Raw genomic sequence first — 13,274 nt, 5'->3', positions numbered from 1 at the left:
TGATAAGACCACTCAAGACGAGAAATGTCACACGTGAAAAAGGGACAGCGGAGGAGCGAAACAACACTTGGAGAGGCAGATGTAACGGTGAAGTAGGCCGAGATTGGATTCCGAACAAAGTAAAAGATTTTCTGATCACGAGTGAGTGTGTATGCATTTGGACACGGTGTGGATTAATATTGTTCATGACTATAGAGTCATTACACAGAGCGCAGCTGGATGATGGATGGGGGGGGGGGGGGGGGGGGGGAGCAGATGGGTGAGGAGAGAAAGTGAGGTTAAGTGGTAGTTAGATGTGGGAGATCTAAGTAGATCAAGTGTGCGTGAGCAAAAGAGAGTTAAAAGTGAGCCGACACATGTAAGCACTTGCTCGACTTCAGCGGCTGGATGTATTTGCGGCTCATTTTCATTTTTAAAAATGTGCCATAGTGTAGTTTGACCGTGTTGGTTGGTTCCTTAACCACACTTATGATGGTTAGAAAGCAATATGCTTGCAAGAACTCATCAACCTATTTTGTCTGGGTAGACTTTCATATTTTGCAAATGACTGTCTTACTAGTCTCGTTTCTTTTGTAAAATATTAGTTAACTTCGAGCATAAAAGGTCAATATGAAATAGTAAAGTTAACTCACTAGCTAGTTGACTAATTAGTTACAAATTTGTCTATCTGTCCATACACCAGCAGAAGAGGCGATGGCTGAATGACGTCATTATACGCGAGGATGGCCAAAACATTAACATCACATTTTTTCCATCTCAAAGTATTTAAAAAAAACGAAATTCAGTGTGGAAAATAGTAAACATCATTTTAACCTAAAAAAAATAATTATTATAATTATTGTTTTTTTTTCTAACTCTCCCGGAAGTTCTTTATCCATTTCCTGTGATTAACTGCTAGTGACGCACCTGCCTGATAGTGTTGCGCGGCAAAAGGCTTTTTGTGGCAAACTTCAGAAATTTCAAATATACAAGCTTCAATTTAAAAGTTCTCAAGTCGGTATCAAACCCAAAACTACGAAACTTAAAGACAATACGTAGAAGGACTGGGACTTCGCCGTTTTTTTGTCCCCCTCATCCCGCTCATTACTGGTGAGTTAGCTTACTTTCCGTAAGTGCTTCTGCTAATGTCCGTCGTGTTTATGAAAACGCAACATTGAGGCACGAAAAATCATTAAAAACAATAACTCACGACAGCCTAGTCATAAGTTAATGTTGAATAACAATATTTAATTTGACACGTAATTTAATGGATTCAATTTACGGCCTGATAAATGGCACTGTGTTTAAGGATACGTTTAAAACTAAGTTCAGTCATGAGCATTTTGATTAATACCTTTCAGAATAAGAATGTTTAACAATAATTTACATTAAGTTTCGAATTTTTTGTAACGCAACAGTTGTAGGAAAATCCCTTTATTATATTGTGGTTGGTTTGATCTAAACAGATACTTAAAGTTGTTATTGTTATATTTTTTTTGCCAGCATTAAAATACAACAATGTAGATTGTTGACACATTGGAGCAAAGTTATTTAATGTGTTGCATTTGATGTCTTTCTCATAATTACAGTATGTGACACATGGAATCAACTGGCACATAACTCCAATCCCTATTGGAATTTCAGCTTTGGAATGCCAATGCTGTGTAAGTTGGGGTCCAGATGTGTTTTGTCGGCCCGCTGGTTGAGCCAAGCTACCCTGGGTTGCAGGACATGTGTCAGACCTGTTGGTGAGCCGTCACAGACCATTGTGGCAGTTTGTGATTGATGCGGAACAGCGACAGAACAGGAAGAATGATGGCGACAGGGCAATGGGAAAAGGAAGAGAATCGAAACTGCACATAAACGTTGAAAGGTAAATATACATTTTTTTGGAGCCTTTCGAGAGCCCTAAATGTCACTGATGAAGTGATAAAATAGCTCTGCTCTTGGGCCAAAAATGTCTGCCACTAAATGTTCTGCTCAGCAGATTTATGTTGAAATGGTGGTTGATAAATGTCATGCTGATGTCAGTAGGTTGTGTACACGGAGGGCTAGGTTGACGCTACAATTAGCCAGCCGCTAACATTCAACGTTTTTTTTTTAAATCAAATCAATAGTTAGCTCCAACAATGAGTTTCATTTTTTTTTAATATTCTGTCAGAAGCACTTACTTTCTCGGCCCATGAACAAAAAATGAAAGTTTATATTCATCAACATGATTCAAAGAGGCCCCACCTGCTGCTCCATTTGTCTCAAAGCAATAGTATTTGCAAATATACACGGGCCACTAGTGAAGCTGCTCTCCCATTCACAGTCCTTTCCAATTATCCTAATCCTTCCTCCGACCCTGTGATGTTTCTTCCCTTTTTACCCCTCAACAGTCGCCAAGGGATGTAACGGCTAATGTAAGAAAGGTAATGGTCCTCCTCTTTCTCTTTGCACCCCTGCTCCTCTCTACTTGTGCTCGGTTGTGTTCCCTGTACCTTAATTCAATTCTACATGCTTTTCTTGGCTGGACCAGACTCTTTCTAAAGTTTCCCTCTCTTGTTTTCCCCCATTAAATCACTCTTCACGCTTTTTTTTTTTTCTTCACCATAGTTTTGCTTCCAAAAAGTTCGATTTCTTTCCGTACTCTCCGTCTCTTTTGTCCCACTTGGTCTGCTTTTACTGCTTTGTCTGATTTGCTACCTCTGGTTCGCTCCGAGACCGTCTCGCTCGTCATCTCGGGCCATCTGCCACCGTCGGAGGGAGCAGCTTACTGGGAATGAGAAGGGTCATGTACAGGTTAGGGATATCACTTCACTCTATCTTCTTCTATTCTGTCCTTAGTTGCCACTCAACTCACAAGCTCTTCTCCATAGATCCCCCCCCACCCCGGTCTCCACAGTTGTATTTTCTTGAATGTCATAATTCATACACTACAGCAGAACCTCCAAGGTTGAAAATGCATTTGTTTGCTTTTCGAATCAAAATAAAAAATGGTAAAAAGTGCACAGTCAGTTTTACGTAAGTTAACACAATTAAATTAGAATACATAAGCTAATTACGTTAAAATAAATAAATTAAAATAATGTGAATGATATAAATATGACTGTTTTTGCACTAAAATCCAGATTTTATAAGTTCCACTGTAAATGACTCATCTAGAAAGTGTGTTTGTATGTTGATGGATGATGATGTAAATCTGTGATGAGGCTGCTGCCCAAGAGCTTTGTGTACACAGATGCATGATGAGCACCACGCACAGTGATGGGGAGGAAAGAGACAAAAAAGGGGAAGATTGTCATAGTGTATGTTTGTGTGTGGGGAGGGGGGGCAGCTGAGGGGATCATCTTCCCTCCTCCTCCCTGGCCCCAGCCAGAAGCCCCCGGGGGTCCCTTGGTTCCCGAGGAAAAACATCTCAGGCCCCCCCATCACCCCTGAACCTAGCGCTGGGCTGTTTACCTTGGCCTGGCTGCCTGACAGCTTTACTGATGTTACATACAGGCACACAGGGACCCTGAGTCAGAGAGGGCGATGGTGGAGACGAGGAGGAGAGATGCCGAGCGGAGGAGTGCGAGTGGGTGGAAAGTGAGCAAGAGTGGCACAAATTGAGGTGAAAAGGATAAAGGGGGGGGGGGGGTCGTAGAGACGGAGGTGCAAGGAGGGAGCCAGTGTTGCCTTACCGTGATCTTAATCACCTCGATCAGATCCATTTGGCAGATCTCCAGAGGAGGGAGCCGCTCAGAGGCCAGCGGAGTGCAGTCTGAAAGAAATATTGTGGACAAAAACGCCCGCGCTAAAAATACAGGCATTAATTTCCATCGGCCCTCCGAGCGGATCGCTGTGTATATAAAGCAATATTTTGTTTTCGGGATCATTGCTCAGGGAAGTATGTGGGATTCGAAAAGCAAATGTGGACTGGAGACTCACTATTTTGACAGGAGGTCGTGTTACTCATTACGCCGCGCTGAAAAAATGTAGAAGCACTTTTCAAACTGTTAGGGCATTCCTATACAAACATTGGCGTAGCCATTTTGCAAAATAGATGAAGACACAAAACTTTACAATAAGGACAGTCCCATCAATCTAACTGGAATTTTCATTTTTTTTTCGGATAAATGACTAATCAGATGTTTTCTACTAAAGCGGCCTTCATGTGTGGCGATATCCCGTCTATACATTTGCGTAGGCGTGAGTTTGTTCATATCTGACGCGAAAAGTTGGGCCGGGTAGGGCCATGGGGGCTTCCACAATAGGGTGGGAGGTCTGTTTTGCAGCCCAGAGCACCGAGTCTTGTTTGTCTGTCTTGAGCAGCTGGACAAGCTGTAATAATACAAACAGGCCTTTGAACAGGCTGCTGTGTTGTGCCGCTTCGGCTTGGGTTACATCCCACACACACACGCTTGCTCACAATAGCAACCGCACATAAGAAAAACAAAACGACACTCCAAACTACAAGTGTTCACGCGATGGAGAGATGCATGCAAAGTGGTGACACCAAACAATTCTTAAAAGCACTCAGACAGTTATTATAGATATAGAAACCTCACAAGGAAATATCCGCCCCCCCCCGAGCGCAGAAGCGATTGATCTCCTTGAAGTCTGCGCTCGACGCCTTGTTTGTGTGTCGTCACTTGTTTGTTTGCTTGTTTGTGCAGACCGACGGGTGGCTTGCTTGCTTGTTTGTTCACCCCTGATCATTTGCGCCCATGAATCACTGTGTGTGTGTGTGTGTGGGGGGGGGCACCCAACACACGCACCTCATATCACCTCCTCCAACTGATTTAGCCTTGCACAAACACATCAAGCTCACCTCGGAGAGGGCACGAAAACGTGTCCAATGTCGTTCCGCATGGCAACACTGACTGATGGCTGATGGCATTGACTGATTATAAATTGGAGTTTCCTTTTTTTTTCCCTAAAGAAAACCTGCCATTTAAATATTTGTGTGGAGACTTTTTATATGCCCACCCCGCTCTTACCTTTATACTGTTTGATGCTCCAGGAGGAAAAGAGTGTTTCCCTCTTGGGCAGACTAATTACTGGTCCCTTTCAGAGTCTACGCTAGGTGCACACATTATGAGGAAAAACAGATTGCATTCGCTATGGCCCCCTTTCACCAATCCTTTCACCGACTCCCATGATGCATCTGCTCAGAAACACTTAAGGCCCATAAAAAGAGCACACGCAAATGTTTATTTAGTCCCACCACTGTGGATTTTGACAAAGAGAGTGATGGTAAGATGGAACTAGTCAAAAATAAATTAGTAGTCACTGTCGCTACTGTAGGCGCAACCCGGCAAGCTGTCAATCAATCATTCCGTCCCATTCATCCGGGTAATGTGTGAAATGGATTCTATTCGTCAAGTTAGTCACACAAAAAGTGAAGTATTTCAAAAGCATGCTAATGTTTTTAATGACACCTCTTTGCTTCGGACGGGATTTGTGCATTTGCCGAAAGAACAGAGGGCAAAGTTGAAACAAATCAGCCGTCACCTGGATGTGGAAATCATGACACGAGGGCCAATTACGTCTGACATTTGCCGTGAACTCTAAATAAAGGCAATTTGCAGCTCATTATTTTTACTCCCACATTCAAATTAGATGCAGGTCTGGCAACGCAGACCCGCCGTCCGTGGGAGCCCGGGGACGGGTGGCCGCCGGGGGGGGGTTGAGTCGAAGTAAATGAAAACACCTGTTTAGCAAAATAAGCTCTGTTTTGGTCCTTTTTTTTTTCTGCTGTGACCTCATGTTTAACATAACTTATTGCAATTACTTATCAATTACAATATTGTTTGTACTATTTTTGCCTTCGCAGCTTCCGTAGGGCAAAGCAGGACTCGCAAACAAAATGGCCGTGTTTACAAATGCACAGTCAGTGGGTATGGGAGGGGGGAGACACGGGCATGAAGATTTTTGAAAGGACGGCACATCTGCCCAATCCATTCGGAAGCGCGCGCGTACGCCGTGCGTGGCGTGTTTTCACTGCCGGCGTTGGCTCGGGTACGCACAGCACAAGTGGGATCGAGTTTCGTCCGTATGCGGTGGGGGGCCGTCTCCAGTTTGACGCGTGATGATTTAGTCAGGTGCGAGTGTGCATTTGGAGGGAAATAAATTAAGTGAATTTATTTTTATTTTTTTGTATTTTTATGAGGCTTCTGTCTCCCTCCCCCGGCTGTCTGTAGGTTCAGCCTCCCTCCCGCTGTGCACTGTCAGCCCAATTGATGTGTTTATGAAGAGCGTGGCAGCGGGAGAAAACACATGTGCATCAAGATGCTGTGGAAAAATGACAAAATATGTCTCCTTCACATTCGGGTTGCCAAATTGCCGCCGCACGGCAGGTGTGTGTGGTCGGAGAGCTTGGACGACTGTGTGTATAAAAAGACGATTCGGTTGAGAAGCGGGAAAGCCAAATCTTGCGTGACCTCTGACCTCAGTTTGGTTTCCCTGCTACTGCTCCCACATGTGGCTCCAAATGACTGGTCGGACTCTCTTCATGTTGATCACTGTCTCTTTGTGTGTGGGTTCATGTGAGTGACCTGACTGTCTGTTTGCCTGCCAGCCTCTGACTGATTATCTCTCTGTTTATTTGCTTTCAATCAACTGCATTATCAGCAATTAGCGACATCCATTGAGCTCAAGTCTAAAGACTAACATGCGCTATGAAGTACATTTTCACATACTCCTGAGTACCAAGTCAATTTAACGCAGGGACTGCTTATAAATAATCTTAGGTAAACTGTTTAAATAATTTTAACTACTGGCGGAGCTAGAGGGGGGCACAGAGGGCCCACTGACCCCCCCTAGAGTATCAGGCCAGATAATTGACTTTTGGGTATTTTATGAATATTAAAAAAATACAGTTAATTTATCGTCAAAAAATAAGTAGTAATTTGCATTGCTATAAGTTTGATTTTTTTTTTAAACAAATTATTATGATATTTTCAGTGTGGTGCCTCGTGTCCATTTGGGCACAGGGTGTTGCCAACCTATTTTCATGGTGACTGCAGTTGACGATCTTTTATTGCGCTCCAGATAAAGAGCAATTGCTAATCATTGTGTGTATCGCATTTAAAGTAGTGACATCATCTGCCAAGTATTTGATACGCTCCCCTAAACTCTGACATATCTAATCTTCTGATAGCGTGTTGGCATATTAAAATGTACTTGATGTTTCGCTTATCACCTCGTACAACGTGCTTCCAATACAAGCCAATTGAACAACATCTCGTCTTTTACTTTGCACAGGAAATCATCAGACAAGCCTCGTCTCCAGGAGAGTCGCCGCGAATTTGCCCGGGCCCGCCTCGGCGCAACAGATGATCGAAGTAGATTGGCGACTTTTACTGAGGTGGGTCAAAGTCTGCTTCCTTTATGAGTTGTTACAACATGAATGGGAGCACACAGAGACCCAATGAGAGCGACAGGGGAGGGGAGGGGGGAGAGGGCGTAGGAAGTGAATGGTGTAGTTTTTCTCAGCTCTAGCGCCCCTGAGCAAGGTGAGAGGTGGGGGGCCAGGGGGCACCGGCTGGGTGGTCACCATGATCGGCACTGCGTGTGTGTTTATGTGTGTGTTAATGGCTCTATGTGCTTGAAAGTCAGAAAGAGAAAGGGGTTCTCTATGCTAAGTATCCAGCCATGGGAATAATCAAATGCCTCTCATATTTCCCCTCTCGCCGCTCGTTTGATGCTCCCGCCTCCCTCGTCTCCTTTCTATTCTTGTTTTCCAATCACTTTTCTCACCCTCGGACTGCGGCTTCTATTCTTGTGTCATTGTTATTCCACGCTTCGCTTAGCCACGCACATTCTCTGAGGTTTGGCTCTTTATGGGCTGCAGAATGAGGTGTAGACCAAAATGACTACCCTAATGGAGAACCCGCACGGGTCCTAAAACAACACGCAGCGTTTAGCCAACATAACTCATTCCTCTTGCTCGTAAAATACCCGGGCCTAATAAAAAAGGGCATCAGGCAATGAAAGTGTAAGTGGCTAAATTCTTTCGGGCTCTTTGTAAGAAAAACACACAACACAGAGCTTTTATAGAAGGCAGTTCGAGGATGTCATTTTAGAGGAAAAACAACTTACACTTGGAAGTTGTTATCGTAATTCGGCCGGCTTGGCGAGGGACAACGGAGAATGGCTCAAATTTGAGATTTATTTGCCTGTAATTATGTCCGTTTCATTTTTTGGTTCGTATCAGTATTCGTATCAACATTTTCATCACAGTGGACCTTTCATTTTAGGAAGTACAATTAGGGCTGGACTCAAATCGAATTCAAATCAACACCGCAATGCAGTCGAATGCAATTTTCACATCGCAAAGGATGCAAATTTTAAAAATAAAAGGTCTGCTGTACCAAAACTGAAGTGATAAGTTTGCGCCACACTGGTTTGCTGGAATTTTATGAAGTTTTCGTGAGAGCTTTGAGGCAACATTATGACATCATCGTCACATTGTTTTTCTTGCCCTACTCATCTTCTGGCACAAGTAGTCCCGTCTTTAACGGCCTTGTCTGTTTTGAGTTGGAATCTTCTGAATATGTCATTTGTCCCAGAATTCAAGTCCCGGGCCATCTGATGCTTTGCATGCAACCTTCAATTTGGCCCGAAGTTGGATCAAAAGTGTGACGGCGGCGCGGGCAACTTAGCAGCCAGTCAAGAACTGCCTTCTGTCATCAGGTGCGGCCAAACCTAAACACGAGCAGCCACAAAAGCGTATCCCCCTCTTAGCCTCCGACTACACTCGTATCGACTTCCCAAACCAACGGTAACCACGCGCACATGTTCTTGCTCGTTCGGCGTTAGCTTGTTCGCACCCATCTTTGATCTTTTCTTCTTGTATTGTCAATCTTGGGGGTTTGGGTCGCCGTCAAACGATCATATTGAGCAGAAGAAAAAAAAATGATAGCATTGTCAACGTAGAAAGTGGGACCCTGACATGAAATACTTTTGTCATTCACCACTTTGGACTTTTTCCTCCCTCTTACGCTAGGCATATGCGGTTCTGTTTCAGAAGTGTTGTTTTTAAATTCAACCTCACACTGCATAAGTTAAGCGGCTGGCTGAAGTGCACTCTACAAACTGTGTTGCGCTGTTCCACTTAAATTCTATAGGCGGTGGTAGTCCACAGTTGTAACGCACTGGCGGAGATAGAGGGGGGACCGTGGGGGCGCTGGCCCACCCTGAAATATGCTCTGACCCCAACTGCCAGGACAGAATTGAGATTTTTTTATTTTCTTTACAGACGCTCAGAAATATCCTTTGTAGTACTGACCACTACTGCCTCCTATGGGACTGGAGGGATGTGATCTTCATTGAGCCTTCTCTTCAAGTAAGTGCCATCTTTGTCTTCTTCCTTTTTTGGGTGTCTCCCAGCTTCTCTTGTCAGTTTTCGCTCCGACAGCAAACGTTGTGTAACTACTGGGGTGGGGACTATATTTTGTCATCATTTAAACTCTTTGGCAACTAAGTAGAGGTCCTTGGTGTTGATTATGTTGACAGGATTATATTACTGACAGATGAACATTAGATAGTAGTGTTACTGGAAAGGGTAAACTGACGCCGCACACACACACACACAAGATGCTCTTGGAGCCTGCCCACACATGCTTGTTGTCCCTCTGAGTCAGACTGGTTGACACATGGATGGCTCTGACAGCCACAAGTCTGTGCTTTGAACACACAGTAATGCCAGATAATGTCGGAGACCCGTTGCCAGATGAAACCCTCGGATTGAATGAATGCACTTTACAGTGCTCGTGACTTACTGCAGTGGGCGCCGTTCTGTCACCGACGCTCCACTTAGCTCACCCCCCCACCCCCCACCTGCACGTTGAGCGAAGGCAAAAATGATCCGGGGTGGGTGATGTGATGTGAATTGGCACTATAAATAGATGATGACGCTTGGCATGGCGTTGTGCAGTAGCTGCAGATTGTTGTCCTTCACTCTATCTCGCTGATAAGGTGTGAAATATAACGCATCGCGTGCGTGTGTGTGTGTGTGTGTGTGTGTGTGTGTGTGCACACGTCGCTGGCCTTTTAAGTTGACGTCGGCGGGAGTGGAAAGAGAACAGGGAAGATAATAAATGTGGAAAAGTTATATAAATATCACGAGTGAATGTTTAATGAAAATAAGACCTTTTGAGTCTTTTATATTCTGGAAAATAAAACTACAAGACAGTAAAACCATCCAGCATAATATTTACTTTAGCCATAATGGAAATTACGTTGTGTTATGTTTGAAAGTCATTATATTTGTTTTAGATTGTAGAAATGGCCATTCCATCGGCTTGCCGATTAATCGGTCGGGGCCCTAGTCAAAATCTAATAAATGATAAACAGGATAAATATTTTTCTGTGTTTTGAAACGATTAATGCAATTATCATCATTCAGTGCGTCTCTGCATAATTTGTAAAACAACTTTGACCTTTAGCCACTTGGCGCGCATTTATAAAAAAAAAAAAAATCTGTTTCCCAAGTGTTCGTTAATTTCAAGTTTATGCTGCGGCATGGAGAGAAAGACATAATTCCCTAGATACCTCTCCTCCCCCACTTATCTCCTCGCCCGCTTAATGAATCGTCGCTCCTCGCGTCTGATTCTCTGCTCTGATTAGCTAGCGAGCCGGCGTAGCACCTGCACTTGTGACAAATTAGTCGCTTTGGTACATAAATACTCCGAGGCCAGCTTGTTAGTCTTTTTTTGCTTTGTGGAATATTCTAAGTAATACATAAATTCAGTTAAAGTCTGGGAGATGAATTTTATTAGTGGATGACGACCACACATGTCAATAGGAAAGTAGTACATTGGCGCCAAGGAAGCGTGTTGGTGATACATCACCCCTACAAGCATTTTGGTAGAGCATTTCAATAAATGACATGCTCGATAGAAAATATCCTCCCTTAAAATCACACTTGGCTATGACGTCCACGTTGGATTTTTTGGGGGGATTTTTCCCTCCAGCGGTTTGACAGACAAACTACGCCCTCGCAAAGTTTAAGAGAAGAACAACAGCTTACGGTGGACGGAGAACGCACTTTTACTGCCCGGACTCAAATAAAACACGAGGACTTTGCGGTCCACAGTACAGTCGGAAAGACAAATATTATTTTCTTTACGAGCGGGAGAAGTCCGGAGACAAGCGGCAAAAGAGAGAAAAAATAAAAACTTGAATGATTGAATGGCTGAAGTATTAAAGCTCGTAACTCGGACTGTGGGATCTTGGAGGGAGGTGGGAACAACAGGTGAGTGATGTCAGAGACGGAATTCACTGGGCTACGCACACGTGTAAAAAAAATAAAAAGTTACACATTAGACACTGTAAACTTCCCATGGCGGAGCAATTGCCTTGGTAAATCTTTACATTGGGGCGCAAATTGGAGCTTAATCAGTTGTTTGAAATGAAAACTCTTAAACCTTCAAACGCAGGCAGTGAAATTCAAAAGAAGGGAAGGGGACATTTTATTGGGATGATTTTTATTTTCGGCCGCCTTTCTATTGCTCTGTTGTCTTTGTCTTGTTTTGTGTGTAAAAACAAAAGAATGGTTTGAGTGTCTTTATGATGTTTTATGGTGCGCTGGGAAGGATTTTTTTTTTTTTTTTTTTTTTTTTGTATTTCCATTCTATTTCAGCTCTGTTTCCATTGATGCTTTCTTGTTAAATCCACATATTGACGGAACCTGTTTTGGATCTAAGGCTCTTTTTTTTTTTTTTTTTTCCGTTCCCTCTGCTACTTACACTGTCATGAAGCATTTTCAAAACACCTGTGAGAGAAAAAAAAAACAGCCTCTTGAACTTTGTCATATAAATCTAGTTTCAGGTGTTCAGTAAATGTAAACACAGGGTCCGAAATTGGTACTAAATTGGAATTTACCGCTTGTAGTCCGAATCCAGCTTCGGTTTCCTTGAGACTTTTTTTTTTTTGCCCCTTGACACTCGGGCTGTTTGAACTCAGTATGCTAATGTTAACTTGAATCAGCTCGCCATCATCATAAGGCTCATTATCCGTCTCCCACCTTGTCAAATGATGGCAATCATTGCCCGAGCTCACACCGCCGGTCAGCCTTTCAGGAAGGGCTCGGATTCCAGCCGTGATTTTTCTCACGCGTCCCCTTGGAAGTCGCGGGGGGTGGCGGGGGGCAGCGACTACGGAAGGTCGGAGGGATGGGGCGGCAAGCAGATGAGCCCGCAGGCATCCCAGGTATGCCAGCGCTCTGCAAATGCTGGCTAGGGGGGCGTGGCCAGAGCCTTCCAGATGGGGATCTCACGCAAGTCATTACACAAACGCAAAATGTCGCAGTTTGTCCCACCGCGTCCAAATATGAACTCATCACAACAAAGAAGCTAGGCAGATGTTTGTGACATGATTGAAAGACTGAGCACTTTGCTTGCACATGTGCGCTACTCTCACTTTCCAGCTGGAGCTCTCCTGCTGGGGCCTTCTTCTGGTAGCTATTATGGCTGCATGTGGATGTGTGTCTGGGTGGTCCTGCCCCCCCCCCTAATAGTTTTATACTGTTGTGCCGCGGCGGTGCCCGAGGGTCGGTGGAGGCGGCGGGGGTTTCGCTGTGGCTCGGTCCAGGAAAGCAGACGACAAGACTAATAAAGCTTCACAGGGCCTCGGCCCATCGCTCTCAGCACTTCCTCCCCGCTGCCCTCTTTGCTCTCTGTTGCCCCCTCTGTCCAACAACCCCCCCCCTCACATGTGGTCCAGTCCTAATGGGACCCAGCTGGACTCCCACCTTGTGGACCCCGGCTCTGGCGCTCCTCGCTGTGTTCTCCCTTTCAGTCCTCGACCACAGATGGCAGCGTATTCACCACCGGGGGATGTTTAGCATCCTTTTATTTTTGCTTTCCTCTTCCTCTCTGTTTTCTTCTTACTTCCCAAAGGGCGGTTTGTCTGAACGTCAGGAGTGTGACTGCTTGGGAAATATTCTCTTCCCAGTTAGTCCATTGCGACCACAGCGAGTTGTTCACACATCAGCTGCCTGAATGTGTGCCCCCTCTGTGGTGAGGTAGCGTGGGGAAACATTTGCTCCCCAGACCTCCTCGCCTTCATCTCCCCGGAGTCACACAATCGGCATGTAAACAGGGCCGTGCCAACGGGCCGTCCCCAAACTTTTATGGTACACAAGCAAAGCAAACAAACAAACTGGAGAATTTCATGCTCTCTGAAGGTTCTCACAGTGCTACAAGACGACGAAAGCCGGACAAAGTTATCTCCGCCGCCGCATTTGTCACGAAAGTTTCTTTTTCTCTGTGTGCGGCACGTCATGTGAGATCATGTCAATGAGCAAGACACCGGCGACCGCCGCG

General features: G+C 44.7%; 1 long non-coding RNA gene across 14 annotated transcripts in view; it reads left to right on the top strand.

The window, feature by feature from the left end:
- The first annotated feature begins 888 nt into the window (after window positions 1-888).
- Window positions 889-13,274, top strand: part of LOC137840677 (uncharacterized) — a 90,708-nt gene continuing 78,322 nt past the window's right edge. For 10 of the 14 annotated variants that reach the window (XR_011087566.1, XR_011087565.1, XR_011087568.1 and 7 more), the window contains exons 1-6: window positions 889-1,089; window positions 1,569-1,643; window positions 1,708-1,852; window positions 7,210-7,312; window positions 8,517-8,640; window positions 9,206-9,292. This is a non-coding gene — a long non-coding RNA (uncharacterized lncRNA). Of the gene's footprint in view, window positions 1,090-1,568; window positions 1,853-7,209; window positions 7,313-8,516; window positions 8,641-9,205; window positions 9,293-13,274 lie in introns of all 14 variants that reach the window. The other 4 variants (XR_011087573.1, XR_011087572.1, XR_011087570.1 and 1 more) reach the window with 4 other exon arrangements.

The sequence above is a fragment of the Syngnathus scovelli genome, chromosome 10 (assembly GCF_024217435.2).
Source record: "Syngnathus scovelli strain Florida chromosome 10, RoL_Ssco_1.2, whole genome shotgun sequence".
NCBI classification, from domain to species: Eukaryota; Metazoa; Chordata; class Actinopteri; order Syngnathiformes; family Syngnathidae; genus Syngnathus; species Syngnathus scovelli.
The sequence above is the reverse complement of the archived record's forward strand: the minus strand, read 5'-3'. Positions and strand labels throughout refer to the sequence as shown.